Consider the following 15,780-nt stretch of genomic DNA (forward strand, 5'->3'; position numbering starts at 1 on the left):
TTTCAGTGAGAGAATTATACAGTACAGCTGTTATTGTAGTCTACTGGCAACAATTAGGAATACTGCATCTACATAATGCAGAATAAAAAATGCATTACTGTTTTTGCATTTGATGTATTATGTTATATGCTGCATGAATTCCTATACAATGCAAAATATTTACTATAGGTGCAACGGATAAAGCAAGTGCAAGCTTGTTGTAAACTCTGAGGTGAAGTTAATCTATAGTTAAAAGATCAGAGAGGGAGGGATCAAAGCGCCTGAGGTTTCAGTTACAATCGCACAGCAGCCATGTAATCTAAACAGGAACCGATATCGCTCGTCTTACAGTTGTTAGGCAGTGCGCTGAAATGGAGGAAAAAAAAATATCAGAAAGATGTTGTGAAAATCTAATGTGTCAGTACCTTGGTGAGAAGCAGGCTTTTTAAAGAGGGGCTCTCCCCATGGGCCGCCTCTGGAGAGAGCGCATGCCGAATCCCCCTATATTATGCTGTCTTTGCAAATAATGTCAAACTGTTGTTTCCCGTCAGCAGGGACAATATCGTGATATAAAACAGAAATCTTTCACCCCTGATCTCTTCCTCCTCTGTAACACGGATGTGGCAAACCAATCCCTTGGTAACGCCACTGAAAATCAAACGGGCACAAGGAAAATCAAAGTATTGACCACATGTTAGGCTACTGATGTCATGTGGCCTTGAGGGTACCAGCGGGCATTGACAAATAAACATGTTTCGACTCAATTAGAGAAAAATGTAATAAAAAAAAAAGCACACACACCCACTCGCACACACACACGTACACATTAATGTACGAAGCATACTTCCATGTGACTGGAGGGGTTGCTCTTTGCAATAACCAATAATTTTCTGTACATTCCTCCCTGTGTATCGCTGCATAAAGAAGACGTCATGGCTCTGGATCTGTCAGTCAATTAGGGGTTTGGCTGTTGTGGACCCGGTCTGGTCACTGGGACTTGGCCCCTTTCTGCCAAGGAGTCAAAATACAGCTGTGCTTCAAAAAGGCTGTAATCCCTGCCGGTATTACCGAAGAGGCTAAAAAGATTCAAAAAGCCTGCTTACAAATTTAATTACCTTTGCAGTTAACCAGAGCTTAGCAGCCAATGACCTGATATTTCCACTGAAGACTAGCTAAGGGGGGATGGATTGGAGACGGACGCGCCGAGTGGGCCGCGGAGACTGGCAAGCGTGGCAATGCAGGGCGGCTCACAGGCATCCGGTGGGCATACTCAGTGCCAGCCAGGGCGACAACAGCACACACGTGGCCCTATCTTCTGTTGGAGTGCAAATTAGATACAGTTGATTAAAATATTGAGTCATTTCACAGCCACTGTTGGGGGAATAAAGGGAGCGTGGGTACTGGAAATGCACTGTGGTGTGTGTGTGTGTGTGTCTGTGCGTGTGTGCGTGTGTGTATGTCTGTCTGTGTGCCTCTGTGTGTGTGAGACAGAAAGTGAGAGAGACAGAAGGGGGGGAGGGAGGGAGGGAGGGAGGGAGGGAGGGAGGGAGGGAGGGAGAGAGAAAGAGCGAGCTCTGCTAAATTTGAACAATGAACACATATCTCATATATAGATTCCCTTTATCACACATGCCCTTGCCCAAAGGACAACTTTGAAACACATATACTTGTAATAGCGGAGCATTCTCAGCAATCAATCAGCTCACTTCACAACAGTATAACAAGTGTTTGTGAAAGCAGTGTGCAGCGCTGTATACTTGTGTACATGAACAGCATGTTCCTCAATCCACCCCCCTTTCGCTATAGTACAAAAATGCCTGAGCTCTTTGTTCACCAAAAAAAGTGAATATGACTTGTGGTATAAAAACTTCTGCCTCGCTGCAATTTAACAAAAGAAAATGAACACTTTCGGGTTGCCCCGGTAACCTAATTGCATCAGAACACTGCACACAGGAGCCAAAGTAACTGAATTTTGATGAAAAGGCGGTGATAATTTACGGCATTGAGAAATTAGTTGCCGTGGCGACGCGTTAATTACATCTCAAATTAACAATGCAAGTGTAGTGAAATTAAATATAAATCATATTTTCTGCATAAATTACAGGGGTTGATTAGTGCGGGCGCCAGGAGAGAGAGGTTGAGATTCCAAGGGCCTGTCATATCCCCCTCCTCCCTCTCTCTCTCTCTCTCTCTCTCTCTCAGTCTCTCTCTCTCTCCCCCTCCCTCCCTCTCTCCCTCCCCCTGTTCCTCAATGCCGCCCCCCTCATTCTGGCTGGTTCCTCTAAAGACAGGGACTGGATTACACCAGAGGACACAGCTCAACCATAGCTTAGCATGTTTGCATTTTTACAATAAATAAATAAATACGGGGCAAATATTGGCTGGTCTGGCATACAGAGTATGCGCGTGCATGTGTGTGTGTGCGTGTGTTAGGTATACTATATGTATATGTTTGTGCAATTGTAATTGTGTGACTATGAGATTGAGTGAAAGCATGATGAGTGGCGGTGGTTCTATGTGTGTGTGTGTGTGTGTGTGTGTGTGTGTGTGTTTGTTGGGGGGGTTTAGCCTACCTTGCAGTTTTCAGTCTTTCAAATCCATTTTAGACTCTCTTCTCTCATGCTCTATAAGAGAAGAACTTTCAGGAACTCTCTGATCCATCTGAGCTACATATTATCTCTGTAAGTGCTGCATAATGCATTTATAAGTGCCACGTAAAGATCTATTATCGGCCACACCCCATCTCATTAACACAATGCTCAATGTGCACTAATGTTCAGATTTTCATCATTGAAATCATAGGCTTTCAAATCTCAAAGGGTGTGCAAAGTGTGTATATACTATATGTTTCCAACGCAACATGGCTACACTAAGCAGTTTGTGTCTGCACATGCAATATGTCCGTGTGTGTGTGTGTGTGTGTGTACGAGTATGTGTGCCTGTGTGTGTTAAACTGTGTATTTATCTGAGGTGTGTGTAGGTCTGTCTGAGAAAGAGAGAACAGGGAAGAGAGAAAGCGCAGCAGAGAGAGAAAGTGAGTCTCTCCTCCCCGCGATTCCTCATGTGGCCCAACTTCCCTTTAAGCATCACAAACAAGCCTCAGGAGTGATGTCAGGGAGGGGAGGGGGAGGGGATGGGGGGTGGGGGGGGGGGGCGCTGAACTGGGAGAGAAAGCTGAGCACAAACACAACAGCAACAGGAACCAACTTGAGCCATCTAAATTATTCATACGCCAGATGGATACGTTTCCCCGGGATTTCACACTAAAACGCAGCTATACAGCTTCCCCACGCGTTACCCTGTCTATCCAACGGACGGTGCCAGGAATCAAGATAACTATCACTTTATCTAAATCGTTTCATGTCTGATTCGTATCAACTTTGAAGAGTGGAAGCCCCTCGACACCGTGATCTTACGTTTGTTCTTTTCCACAGGCGCAATGAAGGAGGAACATGCTCTCTTTCCTCTATCTTCAAAGACGTAGGCACTGCTATGACCTTGTCTGAAGGATATTATACAAATCAGACAGTCCTCAGAGACCCATGTCATGTATATCACTGACTACACCTCACCCACTTGATGTGCGCTTGTAGGAAGCCCAAAGGTGCCGGGCTTTAAAAAAAATATATATATATCTTTATAAAACTACAGTAGTATTTTGTACCACCGTGCCAGTGCTACTCCTCATCTAATTCCATCGTTGACATGATACTTTAATGTATAATAGGTTGACTTGAAACGGAAAACCTCTCAGTTCAAGATGCTGTTCGTTCTTGCGCAGTATCTCACAGCACAGTGAAATCAGTATTTAGTAACACGAACGACTCTCTCTCTCTCCCAACTAGACACGACGTCACACACCATGTGATGTTGTGGAATGCTTCAGTAACAATGAATAGGAGACAAACTATGTGGTACTGTCGCACTCTTTCACCTTTTCCATTTTTCCAATTCATGGTCAGTGTAGTTCTGTCTCTGGTTTGTCATGAATCAAAATCTCTTCAAATTGTATAGGTTAAACAGAGAGATTTTTGTAAATATTCAAACCGCAGACAACATGACATGAAACAGGCACAAGAGAACTGGATAACAGAAACTAAATGACAACAAAACTAGTAACATCTATATAAAAAAAAAAAAGTGAGACTATAGGGTGTAATCATTTATAGGGGTGTGAGATATACTCTTCCTTCTTGTCTCAAACTAAGAGACACTTATTCAGATCCAACTGTCCCGGGGCGTAAAAACAACAAATTTCACAACTGGTTTCTGAGGTATTCCACCTTTAAAATGTGGTATTACTGTAATTGTTTAGGAGGATTTAAGGAAGTGTAATTATGTTTTGCACATTATTAAGACAACATACTTTTGAGTATTCGTGCTTAACTTGTGCTTAACTGCTTAACTCGAGCACATTTATTTATGTTTATCAAAGAACATTAACTGCACTGGGCTTCAGTTAGTGAGGAAGGGGTGTAATATTACGCCAAGCCTCCCTCGTCTTTATCTCTCAAAATCTAGACTTAATGAATTTCAATGTTTGTCCAAAATTTCTGTTTGGGCAATAATTCACTCATGCAACCCCGACACGAACCACAATAGATGGGTGTAAATAGTTTAATGCCCAAGCTCACCAAAGGGGGGATTATCTTTTTGTACACTCCCATGAGAAAAATTTTCCTAACTTCTTTCACAACACACGCTTGGATTCAAGGGTATTTGTAACCAGTTTCAGTAGTTAACAGTGGCAAGTTATAATAGTGGTAATAAGAAACTAATAAATAGTAATAGTAATAACTAGTAATAAGAAGCTAGTCTATGTAACCATTCACAAAGAAGAACTGTGATTTTTCTGAGTTAATGATTCAGCTTAGTCATGCAATGAACGCAGTCAAAAATATAGAAATGTTATGGTTTAAGATGAAGTATTCAGTGTGAATACTGTCCTGCTCAACTGTCCTGCCTCAATTCATACAAAGTAACTTCCTGTGCTGGGACAAGGAGGTTGGTATGACCTCAGTCCCTGGGGTGCTCCTCTGCCGTACTCATCCATTTGTGAATGAAGATGACGACTTTTAAAAGGACAAGGCATCATTAAGAGAATAAGTAGCCTTTCCCGTGGTCTTTTTGCACCACCTCCCCTCTGGAAGTAATTCCAATGCATTTATACAGAGCGGAAAGTGCTTGAGAGTGGGAGGGGCTGCGGTTTAATGGTCCAATAATGTCTTAGCCAAAGCACAGTTGTCCTCCCAAGATGGTGCAAAAAAGTAACGCACTGAGACGGACCAGTTTGACAATTTAAGAGGCAGTTAAGGCGGAGTGATTAAAAAAAGGGATGCACTGTATTGGCCCATATTGAGTAAAATACAGCTCTATAAGATGATGGAATGTAGTGGCCAGAATGGATGCACTCCCAATACAAATGAATGAATTCAGGCAAAATATCATGTGTCTATGTGAGATGGTAAAATGACATTTATTTACCTGGCCTATCGTATGGGAAAGAAATGAGAAAAGGCCAATAAAAACAAGTTAGAGTCCTCAGTATCAGGCTTTAAAGGATGCCATTGTCGTCTCTCATCATCTGTCTTTCTCCTTTGTTCCCTCTCTCGCTCCTTCTCTCACCTTTCACATTAGTGTCACTCACAAAGTGCCACAACGTCTGGCAACCATAGCAGGCCTCCCAGGCATCTCAGCACCCATCATCCTATGCTTATGCCACAGGCAGATGGGGCTGCAGGTGTGGCCCACCCAGCGCCACATGGGCCATATCAAAAACCTGCCTCCGTTTACCTGGCACAGGAAATTGGCTCCCACAACCTTCCATTTTGGATCAATAAGCCTGACAGAGCAGTGAGTCAGAAATAAAACCACTTTCATATGTGGTGTAGTTCTCTAAATGTCATATAGCCTACTGTAGGAAAAAAAAGGCAAGACCTTCCCAACAAGTTTAAATAAACCCCACAGGATAACGCTGGCTCTCCTGGGGGAACCAAAAGCGCATGGCTTTGAAACAGGAGGGAGGGTATTTTCAGGGGGCTGCGCAGCATGGGAGATCCTGCATGTCTCACAGCTGAGCTTGTTTTATTGAAAGGCTGTTTGAAAGGCCCTGAACCCGAGACATCAGTGGTCATGTTTGTTTGGCTTAAAGAGGAGCAGCATTAAAAAAGCATTACTAAAAAGAGCAGTTCAAATAGTAAGAGTAGAGGGGAGAACATGAGATGGTTTAGTGTCCATGGCAACTTGGCAACATAGCATATGCGAGATTTGTAGAAATGGTTAAAATGGCCTCAATATAGCCTACTATTACAACCTACTAGAGATGTGCACAGTACACGCACAGCTTGACTTAACTGCTCCGTGCACATAAGTACCAAAACCAGCATTATTAGCAGGTAATGGAGTCAGAGGAAGAGAGAGGGCCTTTGTGAATTTGACACTCCCATTAGGCCCCTACTGGAAAGCGCAGTATTTGATCAGGAGAGGTGAATTGAGCAAAAATGAACTGAAACTAGATCCCACATGACTTATTTTCCTGTTGGCTCTCAGCTTTAGGTGTCACTCAGACTTAATAAAGCTCTCAGATTTTCATTTTATCACAGAAAATAGACTGTGCAAAAATAAAATCAGTCGGTTTTGCCTTAATGGAGCAAAGTAATGGAGAGGTGAAACTGACACAACACATTTTGTCCATAGTAATACTATCAAAATGAAAGCATATTCACTTCTGGAGTTTTCCGGGAATCAATTCAAACTGAATATTGGCCTTTTTCTCAGACTTTATTTCATAATGGTTCCAACAAATACAGCACTTTGGCAATAGACTGTCACCTCGGGTGATACCAACACAGCTATTTCACCCTATAGAGTTACAGTATTCTCTAGCCCACACCGAAGCTCCTCCACCAGCCTATAACTCTTATTTTATTTCCGCACTTTAGACATTAGAGGTACATTACACCCATCCCAGTAGATAGGATGAGTCCACTTTTACACCCAGGTGTTACATTGCAAGGTTAGGTCATTTGGATGGCTGTGACCTTTGATGGCTCCATCTTCAATGAAAATGATCTGGTGATCTCCACATTGACATGCACACAGATGCCCTTGTGCTGTACATTCACACTATGGAGATAAGGCCGGAGCCATTCACTGGGGAGACATTATGGAAATATTCATTTGGGAATTAGGAATGATAATTAGAAAGTAAGGCCACATTTTCCTCTCTTATATATGGTGTGGTCTGCATGGTTCCACATAGACAGGACTGAAAATCAGTCATTACGAGAACAAGATTTTCCTGCAGTGGCAACATGGCTAGTATGTTTATCATTCCAGTCTTCTTTAGAGAATGCTTGCTTTTAAAGAAGTAATTAGATCAAGTAAAGTGAGAGGAAAAATCCAACATCGAGTCCCAAGTGTTCTGCTATGCTATTAATTATTCTGAGGAAGACAGATGTTAAATTGTGTATGCCCATCAGCACTAAGACTTTCTGAAGATTTATCATTCATGTAAATCATGAATAAAATATTTCCTTGTTGAGAGAAAATGCTACATCTGTTTGGTGCATCATTTACTCCCTACTGCAAGAAAATAAGCACACAAATCTGACCCGTCAAAGCCTGTATTAGACCAGGAGTGGACACAGAGTAGTGTGCATTTTACAGGGTGAAACTGACAGGTTGGATGATTTGTATTCTATTATATGCATCACTCCAGAAAAAAGATTCTCTGTTTTCTACAAAGTATACATTGTTTCACTACTGCACAATATAAATGATGCTGTACAGGCTTAAAAATAACATCAAGTTGCTAACTTATTTCTTTCAAAAAAGCAACATCAAATTAACTGCATTCCAGGATGTGAAGTACGTGCTTCTACTTTCCCCAGATGTATGAATAAATAAGTAAAAACAGTCAAGCGAGTGTGGGAGTGTCATGGGGATCATGGACGAGGCAATGGTGGTGGCGGAGGTCGAGCCACAAGCCACTGGGACGGTAGCGTCTCCAATCGCCCCTGGCGACCATCACGTTGCCATGCTCCGGAACAGACAGGCCCGCTCGCACAACAGATGGAACTAATGATGCGAAACAAAAGAGATCATTTCACCGTGGTCCTCTAGGAAGCCACAAAGAGACGCTTGGAAGTTTGAATGATAGGACCAGGGGACTCACATGGGGTTAGATATGGGTAGCCTTTTTTTCCTGGAGGTGCTCAGATGAATAGGAAAAAAGGCCTTTGATGTTTCTTACAGAAAGCGGCGTGTTAAAAAGGCAAGTATGAAAAGTACGAGAAATGGTAATCAACCATCAAGCTCCGCTGAGGATCCCCGCTAGAGATGGGTTTTGTTTCTGATTTTATGGACTTTGGGGTTCCTGATAAATATCCAGTCATATATGGGTCATCAGACCTCTGATGTAAGATTCTCATGGATGAAAAGTGATGACCAGGACAGCTGTATAACTGTAGTTCAAGAACATTTCATTCTGTCAGAGTTTTGGCCTCTCTTCAATCTATAAATATTTTAAAACTGTATGTTATTAAGTTATAATTAAATTGAAAAAAAAACCCACTTAAACAGCCAAACCTGTTTTTCCATTCCCTAAACTATTCTGTTAGTGCTGAAACTGTAACAACGGTCATGCACTCTGCACAAATGCCTACATTTGAATAAGAATATAAGAATAATCAATTATTCATTGAGGCTCCAGATGTCAGATCATCAAATCAGACTTGGTTCAGTTTGATCACAAGGCTTCGCTATATAATCTATCACATTACGCAGAATGACTAGGTAAGAAAAAAACAAATTGACATCACCAAGTCTGAGGCAAATTTATACAAGATATTTAAATCGAAACAGACTGGTGAGCAGGGGTATAAAACGTCTTAAAAAGTATAACTATGTACGTGTACTTTCCATTTTTACACCATGTTGGATAACAGTTCTAAACAAACTGCTGTGTCCTGAACTGACAAAAACAAATCAAATTTGAGCTGAGGACATTTGCATATCCTGAGGGACAGGATTAGATTTAGAGGTCATTTCTTAAGAGCGAGTCCTCAGTAGGCGCCAATGTAATGTTTCTATGTCAAGTACATTCAGTTGAAGCCTATATGAGGCCGGTCTGTTTTCCAAGCCAGAGAGCCAGAGAGAGGGAGCGCGGCTCTCCAAGTATGTGAACTGAGAGAAGCCAAACACCTTGGGATGGGATTTACCCAGGATGGAGCTGAGCGGAGCCCAATCCATGCCCATCCACACATGGAGCGGATCACTGGGAAAAGTTCAGCTCCGATGCTGACACAAACAGCAGAGCAAGGCCTGTATTAGAGTCAGGTTAGCAAAGATAACGCTATCAGCCCGATCCCCATGGGCACCAAATGCCGGGCCTTGCTGGCAAATAAAGCTACAGTGTCTTGACTCCTTGGCACATTAGCTCTGATTACAATGACCTTCATTATATCAGCTACCCTTATTACAACACGTAGAACGCGTCTCTCCCCTGGGCAAAGCACAGTGGGGGAAAGAGTAAGGGAAAGCGGTGAGATTCTCTGGTAAGGTTTGAGCTGCACTGTGCAAACCAGAGCACAGGCCAGCGTTGTACTGTATTAGCACCTGTGAAAATACTCACAATACTCACAACTGCTGACTAGTCACTTCACCTGTGTATGGGCATCTCCCCAAGTTCAGATTTGACTAACAGCATTTTAAAAAATAGTCTTTTGGTTGACAAGGTACAGTACTCCACAACGCTCCAAGGTAACAGGAATTGAAATATGAGCATCTGTTTGGAACTTTTCTGAAATGCAATGACGACAGTTAACAAATCTGGATTGTTTTAGAAGCAGTGATTAGATAGAATTAAATAGACGAAAGATATTAAAACTGTCATGAGCAATATTTTCTATACTGCAGGTTTACACAGCAAATACAACCTCATTGTACCTTTAATTTCATCTTGATTCTTAGTTCCTTGTACAGCATATCCAGGCGGAAACATGAATATTGCGCTTCAGTGAAATTGTTGAGGGATTTACTACAAATCATTATTGTTTAACATGTTTTACCTTTTCACACTTCCCTCAGAAAGGCTGGAGGAAGAGGATCTACTCTCTCACCAGAGGGTGTGGACACCGCAGCCCTGCTTAATATGTAACAATGTCGTTAACCTCAATTTCCTGCCCAGTCTGCCCCTCCACAGGCCGCATTGTTAGCCTGAGCGAGCCTGCGCTCTTGGCAGGCGTTGCGGCCGTGGCGGTGACTCTCATTCAGCCTGACCACCCTGCGTGCGGGGGGATTCTCTCCCACAGCCCCGCTCATCCCTCCTTCAGGCCGCCTGCTGTGCGTGTCACCCTCCGTCTTTGCTGGCAGGTGACTCAAAATAACAGACGTTGCCCTGAGAGAACTGCTCCTTCGCATTCACTTAGCGCTGCCAACACGCCCCAGCGCAGGATGAGCTGAACTGTGGGGGTTCTGAGGACCATCCCTGCTGCCAGCAGGGGGGCGCTATGTTTGTTTTTGTGCTGAGGTGCAGGGGGAGGGGGGGGGGGGGGGGTTGCAAATCAGCTTGTTTTGGATTAAGAACAAATCAAGAGATTTTAAGCATTACTAGAAGCGCCTCAATGGCAAGTTGAAAACAAGAACACCTGTAGGAGGCTAGGATAACAACCAGTGAGAAACTCGTGAGATACAATATCACTTTTAGCCTCTCATTCATATATTTGACAAAGTATAATTGCTGAGGAAGAATAGAGGATACAATAGCAATATAGCCAAGAGTGCACTTAACAGAATCAGAGTTTAAGCCATGTTGATCCCCTATGACAGTATGTTAAAAAAAGCAAATAAAATTGTAACTTAATTATAGATTTATAATGAGCCACTGCACCACTGCCAAAAGCAAGTCCCATACCAAGGCAAACAGGCACCTGCTGAATGCTCTCTGCTCATGGGTTTTCATAGCTTAATTAATCTAGGCCTTGGGGTATCATGACTCGTACGTGCTGCTTGCGTGCATGTTTGAGACAATTAAGTTGTTCCACGAAACAGAGGTGCAACTTCAACATGGAGCACAGACACCAATGCTGCACATTACAAGCAGTATTTTGTGTTTTGTGAAAACGAAGCCAATGAGCCGATATTTTGTTCCTCGGTAACCCTAACCCTCGGTTCCAACGGTAACAGAAAAGGAGTAACGAGAGTGTGAAATGCTTTTTCATGAAGCAACCCAATAACAAAAAACTTAGTTTGATCTCTAACAGGACAAGGCAATTCAGCCCCGTTTCAGATGGTTTTTTTTCTTGTCACTATACTATTATTGCTAATACATAAATTCACTAACCGTTGGTTTTGTACTGGGACATTTATTTAGTAGAGCATATTATTAAGTCTAATGGTGGTGTGAACCATAGCTGTTACTAATGTTTAAGATTTTTTTCAAAAAGCATGACAACAGCATGGCCTCTAATGTTAAAACAGTATAGAGTAAATACTGACATTCTGTATAAGATGGGACTTTTATTTTTAAGACTCACCTTCCAGTTTGACAATCTTTGCTGAAGCTGAACTCCAATCTGCTGAGGAGTTATCCCATCCAGACACTCACTCTGCTGCCATCTGACTTCTGTAGATAAAAATAAAAGAACTGTTTAGTTTTCTTGGAAATGGGTGATTTTGAAGCACATCTGACCAGATCAGGCCAATGTAGCCAAGTACAGTGTGGATGTAAAATCACACAAATATAAATCCTAAGCTAAAACATCTGCACCCTTACAGCGATAATATAAATATTTCATTTTCAAGCCTGATCCACAAGAATAAAGCGATGTTACATGACACAAATTTCAACGTTACTCACACACTTATGCAAGTTAATAAATCACCATGTCATCTAACTTGTGATCTTATGAGATTAATTCTTTCAAGGAAAATAGGGCACGGTATTTATATCAAACAACAAAAAGCTCTTTATGTATAACCATTCACCAGTCACTGCAAACACAGGGATGAAAAAGATCCAAGCGTTACACGGGGCAAAGTAGGAATCACTGAATCAATGGGGGTTTTATGATGGAGTGCTTCCCATAAAAAATATTTCATTTGTGTAGTGCCACTTTTCTTTCTGGTGTTGAATAAACTGTCTGTAGCCAGATGGATGTACTGTCCAGGACTGACACTACTTTGGGGTGTCACTTTGTAACAATAGCACTTCCATTATATTTTGTTTTGGACCTGATGCCGTCTTCATTGTAGTGTCTGGTTATGAATCTTTGTTGCAACACTCGGCATCTCACATTTTAGCTGCAGCGGGTTAAAGGACGGAGAGGAAAAAAGGGGGCTTGTTGGGGCAAGCGATGAAGCAAATGGAACATGTCACCTTTAATATGCTACGTGTAACATTCTGTGTTTCTCAAAATGAAGACCACATCTCCCATAAACTCCACTGCTTCCAGTTGCAAAAAGGATGTGGCTGCTTGTCCCGCCTCCCTCTCCCTGGCGCTCAGTGTGCGTTTAGAGTAAGAAGAAGGATTAGAGGCGATAACGGCCGTCGATAACAGCCAATGTGTATTTTTGACAAAGTAAGTTAAGGTCAAGCTGAAACTAGGCAGTTAGAATAAGTGGGATAAAGTTGTGTATTACTTTAATTCATTCATTTAATTTCAAAATGTCAGAAAAGACATGCACAGACATCTCAACCCTCCGGCCTTCCTCTTTGTGTTTTTTGAAATTTCGTAATGAAGTGAGCCTGACTGGATGCTTCACTGGTTTTACACACCAAATTGGGAGAGCATGTGTTTCTTTCTTTTTTGGGAATGTGATAATGATTTATTAATGTGAAAATGTTACATATAGCACCTTTAACTGCCACAATCTACAGTTTCGAAGCTGCTGGGTTGTGTTTGAAACAAAGCAGTGACCAAAATGACATAAGACAAAAGTATGAAATCCTCATGACTGCTAATTACCAGTTTGAATTGGCCTGATAACTAAACAGAAAAGGTATTAAATACAGTAATTATTACTATGGCTAATTACATTTCCAATTATGTTACTAATGAGAAGGGCTTAATTATCAGCATATTGCATAAATAAGAGTTTTGCATTCTACTGTTTGTGATGGTGGTGTTGATACGGTTAGGACAACAAGGGCGGGTCTTGGGACGAGTAAGAATCCTAAGATAAAGTTGTCACCTCTCACAGTAGGACAATCATCCAAATGATGATAAAATTATATGACATTGAAATTATATGCACAATAATTCATGGATTTGACCGTATCCGTTGTTCTGTGTAAAACTATCTATCCTCTTAATCTGTTATCGACTGAAGTTATCTTGGGACAGCAGTTGGTTCTAGTAAGATCAGCCTTTATTATTCTCTTTATTACCATTGACGGAATTACAATGATTATAGCTGAGGTGCAATTTGTCAATAAATCAAAAGCAGTGTGAAATAACTACTCACAATTTTATGACAAACTAAGTCTTTTAATGACTACTTTTTTTAAGCATCAAAAATCAAAACGGTTATTTGAAATCAACAAATAACTCAAGTTTACAATGTTGATATCTAGTACCTCAGAGAGAGAGAGAGAGAGAGAGAGAGAAAGACAGACAGACAGACAGTGGAGACAAAAAAAAAAAGTGCAGACAAAACATAAAGTGGCAGCTCAGTGTGTTTCAGTTTGTTTGTATCTCAAAGCACCAATTTAGACATTACCATAAGCTTTTCCACTTTATAATTAGGTTAGGTTTCAACTAACTGCTTAGGTACACCAACAAACCAAAAATCATGTATACTCAAGAAAGGTACCAAGGCAACTCAACACAACAAATTATTAAGAAGCCTTTATTCACAGCTTAGTCCATTTTGGTACAGTTAAGAAAATAAACATGTTTTGTCTAACACGCCTTCATCTGGGAAAGACACCAAAAATAATTTCTGTTGACATGCACTGCTTTGTCGGCATAGAATGTTCTCCTCTCTGGAAGAGAGGAGAAAAGAGAGGAGAGTTGTGAAAACCTTTTTGGAACAAAAAGGTTTTCACAACATCTGCTACAGGTGAGACTTAAAGTGCAGCTAGGTTAACAGCACAGTGAGAGGGTTGGAAATAATTTAATAGAGCATAAAATTAACATGAAACGAAAGAGGAATATGAGAGTATATTTGAGAGAGGCCAGGCACAAATCTGGAGCTGATCCATCTGTGGATCATGTATCTATCTATCCATCATTGGCTGCTGACCGCTAGAGCTACATTTTAAGACACACACACACACCATCACCCCCCCCCCCAAACACCCCACCTGTCCCGCCCTCCACGAGGCAATTCACACCCTGCGCAGTTGTCAAAATATTGCTGTATCACACTCCGAGAGCCTCAAAATGCCACCGATACTCATCCCCTATCCTTGGGGGGGGCGCGTTGCTCTACCTTTAGGAGAGCGGAAGTGTTGCACAGGACTGTGTCTGGGTGCCAAGTAAAGGCACGGCGGATTAGAGTCATATCTTCCACATGGCTGCTTCCTAATCCTACCATCTGAGGTAAACACAGGACCAGGTGAGGCAACATGTCTGTCTGAGACACAGAGGGATCGCCACATCAACACCCCCGGGCGGGACGGCTGCTCCGGACTGTCAGCGAACTTTAAATTGTTCACAGCGGGTTTGAGTAATAATTGGGACACTGTCATATAAAAAAAATCTGTTTTGCTTCTCTCTAACGCCCACTGATATAACACAATAGTGATTCAACCCATAGTCAGTTCATGACAGCTTTTACATTTGCTGTTCTAAACACCCGGTGTCTGGTAGGTCTTTTCGAGGGAAAGATCCTCTGCCGCACAGGAATTGATGTGTTTTACGGCAACAGCGGTTTGTTTGGAATAAATAGAAGAAGAACTGGTTAGCATGAGCAGCGATAGCCACAAGATCAGAAAATCAAACCTCATTAACAGGAAATCCAAGGAAAAAGACGTCAGAGTAGCGCCCACGCTGTTTGACTGACAGGTGATTTCTGGGAAGTGCGGTGCAGAAATACCACAGTGATGAGCGATTAGCACCAAAGATGCCAAAATACATATATATATTTTAAAGAGAATCTCACGTATTACCACTTTAACTGACATTTTAATCCAGCCGGACAAAATGAGCAAAATAAAAGAGTGGTTTACAATCCATTTCATTGTGACAAAAAGGTGAATCAATGAGTCAATGTACACATTTCTTGCTATACACACAATCTGTTTTGAATTTCAAAGCCGAGAGTTCAGCTCTTTGTGTTTTTCATGTATTCGAAAAGTGAGCCATAAGATGATACTTCTGTGTGTGTGTGTGTGTGTGTGTGTCACTGTCAAGGAATGCTGCCAAGTTTTGTTTCCAAGTCTCTCCCTCTCACTTCAGATCCGGTCGGTGGGAGGGAAGAGAAAGAAGAGGAGAAAAAAAAACAAACAAAAACAGAAAGGAACATTCATTGCGTGTTTAAAGACTGGGCTGACATAAAAAAAAAAAATAAAAAAAAATCTAGATCATTATGTAAAAACAGGTTTTGATATGTTACGGCATGACTGTTTTTCAATACATTTTTCACACATGACCTCACAACTTGAAAAAATGTACACACCCATGGAACAGGTACTTGAGGTAAAAACACAAGCATAAATTACCAGGAAGATGAGTATTTCACAAGTAAATGGGGTATGCGCTCTCTGGCATTTGCCCTGAACTGGTATTTTCCATTACAGCGCTGACTCTTTCTGGGACAGGAAAGCACAAATGGGTAGAAAAGGCACTGGCAATG

At 41.7% G+C, this 15,780-nt stretch overlaps 1 protein-coding gene across 1 annotated transcript in view; it reads right to left on the reverse strand.

The window, feature by feature from the left end:
• Positions 1-15,780, reverse strand: part of casz1 (castor zinc finger 1) — a 173,388-nt gene that overhangs the window by 126,782 nt on the left and 30,826 nt on the right. The window contains exon 3 of the mRNA XM_078288247.1: positions 11,517-11,605. The gene's annotated coding sequence lies outside the window, so the exon portion shown is untranslated. The remainder of the gene's footprint in view (positions 1-11,516; positions 11,606-15,780) is intronic.

Source organism: Centroberyx gerrardi, chromosome 14 (genome assembly GCF_048128805.1).
Source record: "Centroberyx gerrardi isolate f3 chromosome 14, fCenGer3.hap1.cur.20231027, whole genome shotgun sequence".
NCBI lineage: Eukaryota > Metazoa > Chordata > Actinopteri > Beryciformes > Berycidae > Centroberyx > Centroberyx gerrardi.